We start from the raw sequence: 18,677 nt of genomic DNA, 5'->3' as shown, positions 1-18,677 counted from the left end.
AATGGAATTAAGAATATATAAATATTTGGACGAGCAATGTCAGAGCGGCATAGACTAAGATACAGTAGAATAGGATAGAACATAATTGCATGGACTCTGAAACCCACACATACAATTATCTGTAAGGTCCCTCAGTCGAGTAGTGAATTTCAAATACAGATTCAACCACAAAGACCAGGGAGGTTTTCTAATGCAAGAAGACAGTGAATGTTCATGAGTAGCCGAGTCGCAGTTTTGACATAAATCTACCTCAAAATCTATGGCAAGACCTGAAAATGGTTATCTAGCAATGATCAACAACCAATTGGATAGAGCTTGAAGAAGTTTGAAAATAGTAATAGGGAAATGTTGCACAATCCAGGCATGGAAAGATCTTAGAAACTTACCCAGAAAGACTTACAACTGTGATCGCTGCCAAAGGTACTTCTACAAAGTATTGACTCAGGGGTGTCAATACTTATGTCAATGAGATTGTATTTAATTTTAAATAATTTGCAACCATTTTTAAAAACATGTTATCACTTTGTCATTATGGGGTATTGTGTGTAGACGGGCGAGAAAGAGAGAGAGAGCATTTTTTTTGTTAATTAATTTTTAAGGTGTCATGTTTCATAGTGATGCTGGACCATGTTGACTCCAACGCTTCCCAGAGTGTCAAGTTGTCTGGATGTCCTTTGTGTGATAGACCATTCTTGATACACACTGGAAACTGTTGAGTGTGGAAAACCCAGCAGCGTTGCAGTTCTTGACATAAACTGGTGCACTTGGCACCTACTACCATTCAAAGGCAATTAAATATTTTGTCTTTCCCATTCACCCTCAGAATGGCACACATACACAATCCATGTCTCAATTGTCTCAAGGCTTAAAAATCCTTATTTAACCGGTCTTCTCCCTTTCATCTACACTGATTTACATTTACATTTAAGTCATTTAGCTGACGCTCTTATCCAGAGCGACTTACAAATTGAAGTAGATTTAACAAGTCACATCAATAAAGGATCATAGCTTTCACCTGGATTCACCTGGTCAGTCTGTCATGGAAGGAGCAGGTGTTCTTTATGTTTTGCACAGTCAGTGTGTATGTATATCTATGCATACAATACCATAATATCTACCCTTACCTGAAACCCAAATAATCTTCATAATGGGATAATCATTCATGATAAGATAACTATTAGGTTATTGGGAGTTAAATATGCCATATATATATATATATACTGTATATACACACATATACATTCAGGTTAGATATTATGGTATTGGGGGGAGGGGGGAGGGGAGCATGTCAATTCTTAGTCATGATGTCTCTTATCAGGTACTCTGGTAGGCAGAATCTAAGGGAGATAAGGAGACACCACGCCTCTCACAGGTCTGCCAGGAAGCCAAAGGCATCAACAGGCAGTGCCATCCAGTACCTGGGTACTGCAACAAGGTGAGACTATCCTGCATATATTTTACATCTGTAGTGTGCCACAAGAATTGACTTCCAAAGTATAAATGTACACATTTTTTGAATTGGTTTGGCATGAATGTTAACTCAATTGCAATTGTTTCTGTACTGTATTATGTTTAACGATTATTATTTATTGCAGTTACAGCAAATATTTAGTAGATTTGGCTATTTCAGCCACACCCATCGCTAACAGGTGTATAGAATTGAGCACGTAGCCATGCAATCTCCATAGACAAACATTGGCAGTAGAATTGCCTTTCTGAAGAGATCAGTGACTCAACGTGGCACCACCATAGGATGCCACCTTTCCAACAAGTCAGTTTGTCAAAAGTCTGCCCTGCTAGAGCTGTTATTGTGATGTGAACATGTCTAGGAGCAACAACAGCTCAGCCGCAAAGTGGTAAGCCACACAAACTCACAGAACAGGACCGACGAAATGCTGAAGCGTGTAGGGCGTAAAAATCATCTGTCCTCGGTTGCAACGCTCACTACCGAGTTCCAAACTGCCTCTGGAAGCAACGTCAGCACAAGACCTGTTACTGTTCGTCAGAAGCTTCATGAAATGGGTTTCCATGGCTGAACAAGCCTAAGATCACCATGCGCAATGCCAAGAGTCGACTGGAGTGCTGTGAAGCTTGCAGCCATTGGACTCTGGAGCAGTGGAAACGCGTTCTCTGGAGTGATGAATCACGCTCCACCATCTGGCAGTCCAACGGACCAATCTGGGTTTGGCGGATGCCAGGAGAACGCTTGCTGCCCCAATGCATAGTGCCAACTGTAAAGTTTGGTGGAGGTGGAATAATGGTCTGGGGCTGTTTTTCATGGTTCAGGCTAGTCCCCTTAGTGCCAGTGAAAGGAAATCTTAAAGCTACAGCATACAATGACATTCTAGACGATTTTGTGCATCCAACTTCCAACTTTGTGGCAACAGTTTGGGGAATACCCTTTTCTGTTCCAGCATGGCAATGCCCCCGTGCACAAAGCGAGGTCCATACAGAAATAGTTTGTCGAGATCGGTGTGGAAGAACTTGACAAGCCTGCACAGAGCCCTGACCTCAACCCCATCGAGTACCTTTGGGATGAATTGTAACGCCGACTGCGAGCCAGACCTAATCGCCAATATCAGTGCCCGACTTCACTAATGCTCTTGTGGCTGAATGGAAACAAGTCCCCACAGCAATGTTCCAACATCTAGTGGAAAGCCTTCCCAGAAGAGTGGAGGCTGTTATAGCAGCAAAGGGGGGACCAACGCCATATTAATGCCCATGATTTTGGAATGAGATGTTCGGCGAGCAGGTGTCCACATACTTTTGGTCATGTAGCATATACGTTTCGTCTTTTAATACTAGCTCATTTATATTGCAAAATCATGTTATACAATCATCTATCCTGCAATGGAATTGCCAAAGGCCTGTATATAAAACACCTCTTGCATAATTTACTCCTGTGAACTTTGATCAGATAACCCATGTAAGCTTGCTATTTCCTAATTTCATGTCTGGATCACTGAATTATCCCCGACTAAATAGCCCTTCCTACAAGTCTCCCTCAGAATAATGCCTTTGGTTTTCTACAGAAATGCTTGTTTTATTCCACATGATGGCATAAAGTAGCTACCCATGCAGATCGTTTTAAGAGGGATTTCCACTCAATAGAGCCTGTTTAAATACCATAAAAGTATCTCTTAATTAAGGCAATACAGTATTGTAATAATATTCTCTTTCCCTTTCATAGCCTATATATTCAGTTGAATTAGGCTGTAGCTGAATAGGGCTGTGTGCTTTTCTACGCATCTTTAAAAGTTTTGTATCTCAAAAGCAAGTTATTTAGTCACTATACTTGTCCTTAATCCCTGGTCAAAGTCAGCCTCTTTCTAAACTCTTCGTTCCTGCAATACATTACCGACTGGTCGGTAATTACGCAAACCCAAACCCCAATACATTGATTGATAATCCAATTAAGGAAATGTCAAGAGTTATCGATTTGCTCGAATTTCACATTAATGATTCAACTATAGCGCCTGCTATAGCCTACTACACCCATCCATGACGCATTGCATGGTTACTTGTAGTTGTGGGACGTTTGTCCGTAAGTATATTCAGAAATCCACAGATGCCCTTTGCACCCTGCTTTCACGGTCTAGCCACAAATAAATTAAGTCTTTATGTGTCCAGTGTGTAGACCTATGGGAGGGGGAAATACAGACAGACTACAGCGTAGCCTACAGCTGCTTTAGTGTAGTGTAGACTGCTTCGTCTATTGCTGTATTCTCTTGGACCCCTTAGCATTCACACCACGCAGTCTCCTCTATTCCAGTCTCACTCATCCATTCTCTCTGATTTCATACCTTCCTTTTAGACGCTTAGCATCAGCAAGGCTCCCGTTCATCCTTCCCTACCTCTTGAACTGTGGAAATAAAACAATGGCAAACAACTTCGCCAGAGTGTTGTCCTCCAAACGGAATGTGGGGATTCTGTCATTAATTGGAGCCGGGTCTTTGACAGCGGGCTTTCTGCTCAATCGTGAACATGTCACCGCCGGAGCGCAAGCACGGAGAGTGTACCCCGCCAGGTAAGCCACGACGCCCTTTACTGATATATATGGACATTTTCAGTTTAGCCATGTCAGGTGCGAGAGTGTATTGTCATATTGTCATTAAGGATTTAGATAGAGTAGTTTAATACGTGGATAATATGCTGACCTCGATTAAATAATTTTACTATCAAAGCAATGCCAGCAACTGGGAGACGAATGTGGTATTTCGAGTCTTTCGATCATAAACTAACCTATTTGTGAAAATTATAACCGACCTAGGCCTGTTTATTCTCGAGATATATTTAACTTATATTGCACCGCATGTTCTTTATGCCTAATGATGAATAATTAATATAGATATAAAGAATTAAATATGCATATTTTCACAATCATTCTCTGAATGCTACTTGGTTCCACGAGGGAATGTTTTGCTAACAAATACTAGGCCACATTGATATGTTCTAATTGTCGATGAGACAGTTTTTTTCCAGAACCATGGTGGAATTGTCTAAATTTGACCTTATATGACCTGCATGGGGTCTGGGAAAACTCTGTTTTTGTGACTTTATAGGCCTAATAATAGGCAGAATCTACTGCACACCCAACACCGAGTGGAGGTGTGCTGTAGGCAAAATGCTCAACTGGAAAATGTGTATTAAGAATGACTGGATATTCCATTTCCAAAGAATACCCAACTTCTGGTGTGACCAGATTGTATCATGTTTGGCTACTATACACTGTTGTGTCGTTGGTGATGACAGCGCTCTGTGCCAGGTGTGTACATGCCAAAAGTCTAGTGGTAGGCTATGCCAAAGAAAATCACAGGTAACCAACCTATAATTATAGCTACCTCTTAACAATCAGAGCCATAGATGGAAATCTGTGTAGGTGTTGACTTGCAGTGAGTCTTAGGTTATAATTCTCAGGCGCGTCATAATAATGAACGCTAATTAGTCATGTGCACATTTCCAATTTCATTTAGAATTTTAAACTGTCCTTTTGGTTGTTTCTCAGTTATACAAATACAAAAAGGCACTCGCACATCTGAGCAATCTTATTTGCAGGTGCATGGCATCAATTGAACAAGATGAAGGAAAAGGAAACCGCACACTGCTCTTGATAGTATCACCGATATTTAATAAGCTTACGTATCGGCCACACGGCCTTCGTCAGAGCTTTTTGACGAAGGCCGTGTGGCCGATACGTAAGCTTATTAAATATCGGTGATACTATCAAGAGCAGTGTGCGGTTGTTTCTCAGTTACAATGATATAGCCATTTTTGGGTGAGTGACTGACTGTGTCCTGACAGTGCGGAGTACCCGGACCTACGCAAGCACAACAACTGCATGGCCAGCCACCTGACCCCAGCCATCTATGCCAAGCTGGTGGACAAGACCACGCCCAACGGGTACTCCCTGGACCAGGCCATCCAGACTGGCGTGGACAACCCCGGGCACCCCTTCATCAAGACTGTGGGCATGGTGGCAGGGGACGAGGAGTCATACGAGGTCAGAGCAAGGGGAATTAGTTGGAGGCAGTAGTTCAAGGTCAGTGTAGTGAAGCCATAGGCTGTGTTTGTTCTCTCAAAGAGTAGGAGGAGAGGATCCGAAGTCCCTCCTTTGGACCTCATCCTCCAATGAGCTTTGAGAGGAAGGTGAGGATTTGAGGAAATGAGCACGAGGAGGAAGAAAGGATTTGACAGCTAGTAACATTTTCAGACACCCCCTAAATGTATGGTTGAAGGTCAAGCTGTGATATTTAACGACAAAGAAAAGCAATCGCTTTAGCCATAAATAGCCAATTTAGTCAATGGACTACATTTATCTCAGAGACATTGAGAATGAATGACTACCCTGTGGCCTATTTAACACTTTTGGCATGTAAAATGATCAGTAGCGTGCGCAATGGTTCATGGACCACATTCTATTGCAATCTCATTGCTTGCTATGAACTTGAAAGGTTCTCAAAATAGAAAGTGATATCATTATTATTTCCTCACTCGTATGCAGAAGATGCTCTGTCTCATCATGTGACTATGACTGTGGTCTGCATTAGTGCCCCGCCCAGTGAGTGGACATTGCCCATATACCACACCCCCCCCGGGCCTTATTGCTTAACTAAACTGCATTACAATACTATACTGTAAGCCTGTCTAGTAGTTTATAAAGTGACAATGATCATTTGAAGAACTCCCATCCTTTCAGCTTAGGTGTGACAACTGTTGTAGGCTATATGATGATGTTATATGGTCAGACTTCTGATGTGGGGGGGTTTCAGGTGTTTGCAGACCTCCTTGACCCGGTCATCAAGGAGCGGCACAATGGCTACGACCCTCAGATTATGACCCATCCCACCGACTTGGACTCCAGCAAGGTACAGAGATGCAGCTTCACTGAAAACAACAGTATAGGGTTTGCGTCCCAAATGGAGCCCTACTCCTTTGATCGTGCTCTACCTTTGACCAGACCCCATATGGAATAGGGTGCAGGCCCTGGTCAAAAGTAGTGCACTTCATAGGGAGTAGGATGCCATTTTGGGACGCCGCCTGCACCGCCGCCTGAAGTTATCTAACGTTTAGAAGGTGGACAGATTCACTTACTGGACACTACACCAGGGGAGAACGACTGCCCCCTTTCATTGAAGCCATGAAGTTCAAGACCGACCGAGGCTGTTGTTTTAACAAAGCAGGGTCCCCTATTATAGTCAATGGGAAAATGGCCGTCTTCGTGGTCAATCTTCGTGCAAATAAAGAACAAATTCGAAGACAATCATGGTATCAATAATTGCTTCTATTACACCAGATGTATGTCCTTGAACCAATTATTTTAAAATCGAACACAGAATAAGTTATAAGGGTAGCTTAGTTGCAGCCTGCAGTACCCCGGTCGGCCTTCAACTTGAGATGCTCCATGAGACGGGGCAGTCGTACTCCCCTGGTCGCAGCTTGTAACATCACTTCCTGGAGTAGCTCAAGCTGCAAATGTTATGTCTTGAGAATCCCACCCAATGAGACCTCTTACTAAGATAAAACAGTCTTCCTGAGTTTCAAATGCGCCATTGAGTCGTCACATAGCAATGAGTGGTGTGACGTTGGCTTTGTCCATTCATATACAGTCAATGCACTACACTAATCAGTTATACCAGCTAATATTATATAATTATGCAGTACATCCATTGCGCATACTGGAATGTTATGTTACGTGAATATATTATAAGCTACAATGAATTATATGGCATACACCCTTTTGCTTAAACCCTTTTGCTCTTTGGGGATCATAGATCATTCACAAATTTCCTCCATCAATATTGGTGTTGTGATACTGTTTACGATACGCCAGTCATTATTTCTTCTATTTCTCTCCGTTTGCAGCTCACGTCTGGCAACTTTGACGAGCGCTACGTGCTGTCGTCACGGGTCAGGACTGGCCGTAGCATCAGGGGGCTGAGCCTGCCCCCGGCGTGTACCCGGGCGGAACGCCGCGAGGTGGAGAGGGTGGTGGTTGACGCCCTGGCTGGCCTGAAGGGGGACCTGGCAGGGACCTACTACAGCCTCACACACATGACAGACCAGGAGCAGCAGCAGCTCATCGACGTGAGTCAAGAGGCCAATCCATTTTAAGTGTTGTAAGGACATAAAGGAGAGTGAGAAAAGGGAAATAATAGCAAGGATTTTTGGGGATGACATTGATATTGCTCCACTTTCATTAAGACCGCATTTCCTGTCTCTACTATGTTAACACAGGACCACTTCCTGTTTGACAAACCCGTGTCTCCTCTGCTGACCTGTTCGGGGATGGCTCGTGATTGGCCAGACGCACGCGGTATCTGGTAAGCACCTGTTAGTTATAGATACGGACCCTTAGTGGTCATTAACAGTCATAACAGTGAGAGGTGATTTTGATTGTTTCACAGTTATTTGCATACAGTTCATGCTACACATCATCATGACTCTTCTAGCAAAATAATGCCCACTAGCTTGTAGCTCCTCTAGATTGAGCCTTAAACGTGCATTAGTGGCATGTAGTCTAGCAGTTAGTGTTGGTCGGGTAACCGAAAGGTCGCTGGTTCGAATACCGAGCCGACAAGGTGAAAAATCTGTCGACGTGTCCTTGAGCAAGGCACTTAACCTTAATTTGCTCTAGGGCCAACGTACAAACTATAGCTTACCGTATGCTTCCCAGTTGATACTGTTCGCGCATATATTCTGACAAAATGTTGTGAAATTTGTGTTGGTTTTGGTGCATTTAAAAAAATAATAATTGCTGTTCGAGCACATCTTTTTTCTTGAGGGTAGTCGCAGTTCAGTAGATGAAGTCTACACCCTTTCGTCTGTGATTGATTAACAGTAGGGATTCTTTAATTACGTGTTTGTTGTCATTCAATGAGAGAAGACTGGTTTTCATGTACATTTTGTTCACTTTAGAAATACTGCACCAAACATCTAACATCTTAGTTAGATGTAAAATTACATGACTGAGACCTCCTGGGCAAAAACAGCTAAATTGATAACAGATTTCCTGATTTAATTTTGACTATTTTTCTCTTGTTATATGTCACTCACTAACCAGGTTTCCATCCAACCTTTTTATGCGGTAAAGTACAATTTCATGACAGGCCTGCAGGAAATTTTTCGGTAAAATTTCCAAATGTCTACAAAACAAAATACGCTAGACAAYGTGGGATTTTTTTGTATCAGTAAAATGAATTATGCGAGAAATGTCAGTGGAAATGCTCTTATGCGCAAATATTTATATAATAACCATCCTATCGAAGTTGAAGTCACACGATGACATGTTGTGTGGTCCTCCCACTGATTTATTGGGAAAGAATGCAGTTTATTAGGCAATAGATTCAATAAATGATGATGAACGTCACAGGGTGGTGAAAGGGCATGGTGATCTTGATGCTCCTTTCCAAGAAATATAGAGGGTCTTATTCTGGTGCCATGATGATCGATGCTTGACTGCTGTTTGACAAATAAAAGTAATCTTGCTCTTTTGTCCATAATAATAATCTCATCTGGTAGGCTACAGGTGCACTCTAGCCAAAAGTGTGCAGGTAGCGGTGTGCGCATGGATGGAAACCTAGCTATAGAAAGTCACTCAATTAGCCCATGTCAGTTCAAATGTTTTAAATTGGTAAATGAGTCTAGTTAGTCTAGCCAGCTATCTAAATTTCGAGTTATCATGGCCGAATTACTGACCGGGCACGCAGGGCACATGTCCAGGGGCCCTGACCTCCCATTGCTTTAGCTAGTCACTCTTGCTCAGGTATCATATTAACGTGGCATAAGGCATGGCAAAATGTGTAGAATTGCAGGAAATTAGCTGTAAAACTGCAACAACAAAAAATAGCATCTGTAAAGCAAATGTATTTGTTTACCTTTTGTTAATAAAATACTTTTCTGCCAATGGATCGCTCTGTCAATTATAGTTTTTAATCCCGATGCTGTGTTAATGTGAGTTAATCCYCAGCGGCTAATTATATACAGGGCCTTCAGAAAGTATTCACACCTCTTGACTTATTCCACATTTTGTTGTTTTACAGCCTGAATTCAAAATGGATTAATTAAATAAAAAATGTCATCCATCTACACACAATCCCCCATAATGACAGTGAAAACATGTTTTTAGAAATGTTGGCAAATTTATTGAAAATTAAATACAGAAATATCTCATTTACATAAGTATTCACACCCCTGAGTCAATACTTTGTAGAAGCACCTTTGTCAGCGACTACAGCTGTGAGTCTTTCTGGGTAAGTCTTTTCAGGTCTTGCCATAGATTTTCAAGTAGATTTAAGTGAAATCTTTTTGGTAAGCAACTCCAGTGTAGATTTGGCCTTGTGTTTTATCTTATTGTCCTGCTAAAAGATCAATTCATCTCCCAGTGTCTGGTCCATCATTTTTTATCCTGAAACTCCCCAGTCCTTAACGATTACAAGCATACGCATAACATGATGCAGCCACCACTGTGCTTGAAAATATGGAGAGAAGTACTCAGTAATGTGTTGTATTGGATTTGCACCAAACATAACACGTTGTATTCAGAACACAACGTTAATTTCTTTGCCACATTTTTTTAGCAGTATTACTTTAGTGCCTTGTTGCAAACAGGATGCATGTTTTGTAATATTTTTATTCTGTACAGGCTTCCTTCTTTTCACTCTGTCAATTAGGTTAGTATTGTGGAGTAACTACAATGTCATTGACCCATTCTCAGTTTTCTCCTATCTTAAACAGTTACAGACTTTAATGGCTAAGTCACCATTGGCCTCTCCAGCAACTTAATTAGGAAGGACGCCATTATCTTTGTAGTGACTGGATGTATTGATATACCATCCGAAGTGTTAATAACTTCACCATGCTCAAAGGTCTGCACTTCTTTGCAAAACCTCCCTGGTCTTTATGGTTGAATCTGTTTGAAATTCACAGTTTTTTTTTTAAATGTATTTTTTATTGAACCTTTATTTAACTAGGCAAGTCAGTTAAGAACAAATTCTTATTTACAATGACAGCCTCCCGGGGAACTGTGGGTTAACTGCCTTGTTCAGGTGCAGAACAACATATTTTTTTTTTTACCTTGTCAGCTCAGGATTCGATCCAGCAACCTTTCGGTTACTGGCCCAACGCACTAACCATTAGGCTTCCTGCCCGACTGAAGGACCTTGCAGATAATTGTATGTGTGGCGTAAAGAGATGAGATGGTCATTCAAAAATCATGTTAAACACTATTATTGCACACATAGTCCATGCAACTAATTATGTGACTTGTTAAGCACATTTGTACTCCTGAACTAATTTAGGCTTGCCATAACAAAGGGGTTGAGTACTTATTGACTCAAGACATTTCATCTTTATTTTTGAATTCATTTGTACACATTTCTAAAAACATAACTCCACTTTGACATTATARATGGCAGTGACAAAAAAATCTAAATTTAATTAATTTTAAATTCAGGCTACAACATAACAAAATGTGGGAAAAGTCAATTGGCTATGTGTTTGTAGATTGACTGAGGTGAATGAAGTGCAGCAACCAATGTGATAATGGCTGGGGTCATTTGTGCTTGTTTTTGCTGTTCTCCAAATGACATTTTAGAGTTTGTAAATTGTATAGAAACGCAGTAAATGAGCTTCAACTTTCTTTACGTTTCTAAGAAAGTTAACCCCCTCTCACCACCCTCAGGACCTCGCTAAAACTCAGAACCTGGCTATGGCCCTGTAGACAATGCCCTCTCCGCATTGAGTTTCAGCCTGGTGCCCAGAAATAGCCTGGTGCTGCTCCAGCATCGATCACCAGCTTTCCTCTTACCCCTCCCCCCTCTGTGCCTACATCATACCAGACTCTTCTCCTCTCCTTTATAAATCACCCTCTCTCTCTCTCCATTTGACAGCCCTCCTCCTTTCATCCTGCCCTCCTCTCTCCTGGCTCCAGACCTATCCATTACTTTCTCTAATTGTTTTTAGGAAGTCCGTTTTTTCTGAATGCAATTCATTACAGTGCATTACAATGAGATTATTAATTGTATGGCATTACTGTATGCATAACAATGCATTACTATGAGATTATTGCGTATATGGCAATACTGTATACGGCGACCATCGCCTCAATGTTTTGTGCATGAAGTTATAAAGTAGGTACATGTATGGTAAATGGAACCCGGGACATCAACTCTAGCTGGTGCAATGGAGAATAGGAAAATGATCTCTTAGTCATATATTGATGTTGTCTAACTCAATCCATTATGACGAGGGCTCCGAGCACTGCATTTCTTTTTTACCAACGTTAAGGAAAAGCATCGATATCAATGGTTGAGATCAGCTCCTCCAAAAATAGTCTACGTACGCTGGTGGCAGCGGTGGGATCTGTTGATTTCAATATAAATTGAAGTATTGATTTAAGAGAGTGTTTTGTGATTTTTTAAACCATCTCCACTCATTTGTACCAAAACCCAGGCACAACAACACGAAGACCTTCCTCATCTGGATCAATGAAGAGGATCACACCAGGGTCATCTCTATGGAGAAAGGAGGCAACATGAAGAGAGTGTTTGACCGCTTCTGCACAGGCCTGAAAGAGGTGCACACACACTCACACACTTGAGTTATTTATCTAATTGTTCCACGTTCCTCATTAGATGCAGGAGACGCCAAATTGTTAAAGCAAGGACTGTTATTGAACAGTAGTAATGGCCAAACAGTAGCAATGACTACACTACACACACTCAGCAATACACACAGGTATTACTACAGTGCATTCGGAAAGTATTCAGACCCCAATGAATTACATTTTAAAAAATCCTCATCAATCTGCACACAATATCCGATAATGACGAAGTAAAAACAGGTTTTTAGAAATGTTTGCAGATTTATGACAAATATAAAACAGAAATACCTTATTTGCATAACTATTCAGATCCTTTGCTACGAGACTCTAAATTCAGCTCAGGTGCATCCTGTTTCCATTGATCATCCTTGAGATGTTTCTACAACTTGATTGGTGTCCACCTGTGGTAAATTCAATTGATTGAACATGATTTGGAAAGGCACACACCTGTCTACAGTGCCTTCGGAAACTATTCAGACCCCTTGACTTTTTCCAAATTTTTTAGGTTACAGCCTTATTCAAAAATGTATCAAATTTGTTTTTTTTTCTTCATCAATCTACACAGAATATCCCATAATGACAAAGCAAAAACCGGTTTTTAGATTTTTTTGCTAATTTATTAAAAATAAAAATGGAAAAATAACATTTACATAAGTATTCAGACCCTTTACTCYGTACTTTGTTGAAGCATCTTTGGCAGTGAWTATAGCCTGGAGTCTTCTTGGYTATGACACTACAAGCTTGGCACACCTGTATTTGGGGAATTTCTCCCATTCMTCTCTGCAGATCCTCTCAAGCTCTGTCAGGTTGGATGGGGAGCGTTGCTTCACAGCTATTTTCAGGTCTCTCCAGAGATGTTCGATCGGGTTCAAGTCCGAGCTCTGGCTGGGCCACTCAAGGKCATTCAGAGACTTGTCCCGAAGCCACTCCTGCYGTCCAGAGCGRTCTGGAGCAGGTTTTCTTCAAGGATCTCMCTGTACTTTGCGCCGTTCATCTTTGCCTTGATCCTGACTAGTCTCCCAGTCCCTGCCGCTGAAAAACATCCCACAGCATGATGCTGCCACCACCATACTTRACCGTAYGGATGGTGCCAGGTTTCCTCCAGACATGACACTTGGCATTCAGGCCAAAGAGTCCAATCTTGGTTTCATCAGAACAGAGAATCTTCTTTCTCATGGTCTGAGAGTCTTTAGGMGCCTTTTGGCAAACTCCAAGCGGGATGTCATGTGCCTTTTACTGAGGAGTGGCCACTCTACCATAAAGGCTTGATTGGTGGAYTGCTGCGGAGATGGTTGTCCTTCTGGAAGGTTCTCCCATCTCCACAGAGGAACTCTAGAGCTCTGTCAGAGTGARCATCCGGCTCTTGGTCACCTCCCTGACCATGGCCCTTCTCCCCCAATAGCTCTAGGAAGAGTCTTGYCGGTTCCAAACTTCTTCCATTMAAGAATGATGGAGGCCACTGCGTTCTTGGGGATCTTTAATACTGCAGAAATGTTTTGGTACCCTTCCCCAGATCTGTGCCGCGARACAATCCTGTCTCTGAGCTCTAAGGACAATTCCTTCGACCTCATGGCTTGGTTTTAGCTCTGACATGTACTGTCAACTGTGGGACCTTAAATAGACGGGTGTGTGRCTTTCCAAATCATGTCCAATCAATTGAATTTACCACAGGTGGACTCCAAACAAGTTGTAGAAACATCTCAAGSATGATCAATGGAAARAGGATGCACCTGACGTCAATTTCGTGTTTTATAGCAAAGGGTCTATATATGTGTGTGTATATATAAAAATACTTAKATTTTTTATACGTCWGCAAAAATGTCTAAAAACCTATTTTTGCTTTGTCATTATGGGGTATTGTGTGTAGATTGCTGAGGATTATAATTMGTTTTAATCCATTTTAGATTKAGGCTGTAATGTAACAACATGTGGAAAAAGTCAAGGGATCTGAATACTTTCCTGAAGTACATACCATATATATAAGGTCCCACAGTTGACAGTCCATGTGAAGGACCCACAATAAAACATGGTAGCGTACAATAACCTGTTTTCTTTTAAGATGTCTGGACAAGACAAAGGTACACACACCCACCCGATCACTGTTGATCGACAGTCTATGTGTGCATGACACATTTCAAGGGGAAATAAAATGACAATCTAATTTTCATCTAATCTCAAGTTCTCATGTAATGTTTGGTCAGGTGGAGAGGCTGATCCAGGAGAAAGGCTGGGAGTTCATGTGGAATGAGAGACTGGGCTACATCCTCACTTGCCCCTCCAACCTGGGCACTGGGCTCCGCGCTGGAGTACACGTCAACCTGCCCAAGCTCAGCAAGGTAACACACACACTGCAATATCTACTCAGAGCCTCAACAAATATACACGGCAAAAACCTATAAAAAATATACACGGTCTTACCTAAAAAAAATAGAATCTTGTTTTGAGTGATAATACATTTAAAATTCTTTTTTTTTCTTACCAAGATACATTATCTGACTACATCAGCAGATAATGTTGCTTATTTTGACCTAAAAAAGCTTGACACGTGGGGTAAGATAATTCATCTTGTTTCAAGATATTTTTTCTTAATAAGACGTCTTACTAAGATAATAGATGTTTCCCCTATACAGATTCACACACTCACAAACACACAGACCTGTTTACCCTCACACCAGCGACCAACAAGATACCCACTTTCTAGTCATGCAAGGCCCATCTGTCTTCTGAAAATTCCTCTCCCCTCGCTAACCAGGGCCGTGCTTGTGAGGGCACACCCTAGCAAAACGTTTTTACATCGGAAATGAGTGTTTCCTGTTGGACAAGGTCAGATAGTATCTCCTCATTTCCTACGTTTTGTGCCCCATTAAAATCAAATCAAATCAAATTGTTTTGGTCGCATACACATATTGTAACGGCTGTCTTCGGGTGAAAGAGAGGAGGACCAAACTGCAGCGTGATGATAATCCATATTTTAATAGGCTACTTAAACAACGAACAAAAACAACAAACTGACAGAAAGAACCGAAGACGCTACAGTCCCGAACTAGTGAACACAGACCAGATGAACACACGAACAGGAACAATCACCCACAAAACACACTACAAAACAGGCTACCTAAATGTGGTTCCCAATCAGAGACAATGACTAACACCTGCCTCTGATTGAGAACCTTATCAGGCCAAACAAGAAACCCCACATAGAAACAGACAACATAGATAATACCCACCCAGCTCACGTCCTGACCAACTAAATAAAGACTAAACAAAGGAAACGTGAGAAAGAAACGTGACACATATTTAGCAGATGTTATTGGGGGTGTAGCGAAATTATTGTGTTCCTAGCTCCAACAGTGCAGTTATATCTAACACACAAATCTAAGTAAAGTTTTAAAAAAATAAAAAAATGGAATTAAGAGATATATAATATTAGGATGAGCAATGTCGGAGTGGCATTGACTAAAATACAGTAGAACACAGTATGTAAACATTATTAAAGTGACTAGTGTTACATTATTTAAGTGACCAGTGATTCCATGTCTATGTACATAGGGCAGCYTTGAATAACCGGGTGGTAGCCGGCTAGTGACTTAAGTTCAGGGCAGGGTACTGGGTGGAGGCCGGCTAGTGATGGCTATTTAACAGTCTGATGGCCTTGAGATAGAAGCTGTTTTTCAGACTCTTGGTCCCAGTTTTGATGCACCTGTACTGACCTCGCCTTCTGGATGATAGCGGGGTGAACAGGCCGTGGCTCGGCTGGTTGATGTCCTTGGTGATCTTTTTGGCCTTCCTGTGACATCAGGTGCTGTAGGTGTCCTGGAAGGAAGACAGTGTGGCGCCCCCGGTGGTGCGTTGGGCAGACCGCACCACCCTCTGGATAGCCCTGCCGTTGCGAGCGGTGCAGTTTCCATACCAGGCGGTGATACAGTCCGACAGGATGCTCTCAATGGTGCATCTGTAAAAGTTTGTGTCTGTAACCCCACTGCAGGACCCCCGCTTCGCAAAGATTCTGGACAACCTGCGTCTGCAGAAGAGAGGTACCGGAGGAGTGGACACTGCAGCCGTGGGCAGCACCTTTGACATCTCCAACCTGGACAGACTGGGACAGTCAGAGGTAATAAGGCATACATAGTGTAGGGTGAAGTTTCTCTTAGACACTGATCTTGAGTCCGTTTGGATTGGGAAGGGGAAGCTGATCCTAGATCTGTACTAGGGGAAACTTCACCCCCCCCCACACACACACACAGCCACGGGGTGCATCTCAAATAGTCTAAAATGGCGTACTCTCCACTCCTCTCCTTTACCTGCGCCTACAATACAAGGCAATGCAATAACAGTTATTATCCCAAATGAGGATATTACAACTAAGGTACGACCTGGAAAAACTTGCCAGGAACCGACTGAGATGGCGGACATTCATCAATAGCCTCAGCTCCTTAGGAGGCAAGGGCTTAAGAAGGCAAGTCAAAAGCTGTTATTCAGAATCTGAGAAGGTAGGTCAAAACAATACAGGTGAAGAGTACCAAATGCATTTTCTTTACAGCTCTGTATAGTAAATGAGAGGACACAAGCGAGGAAGCCATTTTAGACTACTGAGATGCGGCCGTGGGTTGTACTGGAAGGCTTGAACAGTGTCTTGAGGAGAGAGACCGTCTTGCCTCTGTTTGTGTGTTGTGTACATCCTTGTGTACCCAGTCATGCTGTCATGCCTGTGTCTGCATGCGAGATGCATGCGAGATGGTGACATAGATAAAAGACGACAATGGGACTATTCTGTATTGTGTGTTGCTGGTGTGGGTCCTGGAGAGCCACAATGTGTGCGGAGTACCAGACACTTGTACAATCTATGCCAAGGCGCATTGAAGCTGTTCTGGCGGCTCGTGGTGGCCCGAACGCCCTATTAAGACACTTTATGTCGGTGTTTCCTTTCATTTTGGATGAAAAATGAAAGATCCTCCGCTAACACTGCATTTAGATGCACACACACACCAATCACGATGCGGTTGATTATTTGAACCAGGTACGGGGGAGGGGGCCCGCACACACTGCAGCTCTCCAGAACCAATCAGTGAGGAATGCAAAGGCAAGGTCTGTGAGTGAAAGAATGCGGGAAAGAGAGAACAAAAGCGTAAGAGGGTGAGAAACAGAGAGAGAGTGACAACTCTCGACCGTCCACAGTCTCTGTCCGCGTGATTGAGGTGATCGGTTTAAGCAGGGCTCAGAATCCGAATCACTGATCTTGACGACATAACGGGCAGTTATTCGGGATGCAAGATGAACCGTCGATCAGGGATTCTGCACAGTCTGGCTGCAAGGCGGTCGACCTCAAACGCTCCAGGCTGACCTCATTGCAGATGTTGCAGCAACCATTGGTCCTGTGCCACGTCATCGACTGCGCAGTCGGGCATCACATTGCTCGGCTTATGTCATTCGATGTGCTTAGTTGATATGTTAAACACCTAACTGGATGTTGTGAGATCAGGTGCGGTCGGCGATGCAGTCGTCTCTCTCTCTCTCTCTCTCTCTCTCTCTCTCTCTCTCTCTCTCTCCCCCCCCCCCAAACGGACCTACTTGACTCTCTCTGTGTGAATTCGGTCCGCTTAGTGCAGAACGGTGGTGGACGGCGTCAAACTACCTGACGAACTGTGAGAAGAAGCTGGAGAAGGGTCAGGACATCAAGATCCCTCCGCCGTTCAAGAAGTAGACCACCCAACCCCTCCGACCCAGATATACCTCTTCTTACCGACCTGTCTGTCTCATCCCCATTCAGAGCCATAGGTAATGTCCAGATTTAGTCCAACTCTGTTTGAGATGTCGAATTTAAAATGGCACCAAATGTTCCAAGAACGTTACACTCCGGTAGGAATGCACATTTAGAATGTTCTAGTGCATACCTATATCTCTAATCCCAATGCAACTATATGCAATGGAACTCCTTCTACTTAATAGCCCCCAACCTGACACCTAGGCCTGTTACACCTAGACTACAGCATGTCCTATACTCTGTGTCCGATACTACTACTTCCTCGTCTTCCCTCTGTATCGGGATATGGAGGAGCACGGCTATATGCTATACTGATACTGCTACGGTAGTGTAATCCATCCATTTGTGGTAGTCTACAACCAAAGTGTAACCATGTAGTGATAGATGACGACTTGAATGGACTTGAATGCAGCACAACAACCATGTTGGACTGAAAAMACTTCTTAGGGGTTTGTATGCTGAAGTTCTAATAAGACACGGGTCAAACTAAGTCGTACTAATAATAACTCATGCTAAACTACTGTGCTCCGTGCTCCATGATGTACTGTATGTATCAAGCAGCAATATCATTTCAACCCACCATCATTCTCGGACAGATTTTATTAAAGGAACCATGTGTTTAATGCATTTCCTCTCTCATTCGTCATTAATATTATAAACCCGTTACGTGCCCGTGTGTTGTTGACCCATAGGCTTATAGAATTGTGTTGAACTTGACCACATTGCAACCTGTAACTGTTTAAAGCGTGTGTGTGTGTGTGTGTCTGCGTGTGCGTGATTTCATCCCATCATGAAAGCAATGCTTTGAGTGACTTA

General features: G+C 42.6%; 1 pseudogene; it reads left to right on the top strand.

The window, feature by feature from the left end:
• The first annotated feature begins 3,778 nt into the window (after positions 1-3,778).
• On the top strand, positions 3,779-18,234 carry LOC111962101 (creatine kinase U-type, mitochondrial-like; annotated as a pseudogene).
• Positions 18,235-18,677: the final 443 nt, after the last annotated feature.

This window comes from Salvelinus sp. IW2-2015, linkage group LG4q.1:29 (assembly GCF_002910315.2).
Source record: "Salvelinus sp. IW2-2015 linkage group LG4q.1:29, ASM291031v2, whole genome shotgun sequence".
Taxonomy (NCBI): domain Eukaryota; kingdom Metazoa; phylum Chordata; class Actinopteri; order Salmoniformes; family Salmonidae; genus Salvelinus; species Salvelinus sp. IW2-2015.
Note: the sequence above shows the minus strand (reverse complement) of the source record. Positions and strands in the feature narration are given on the sequence as shown.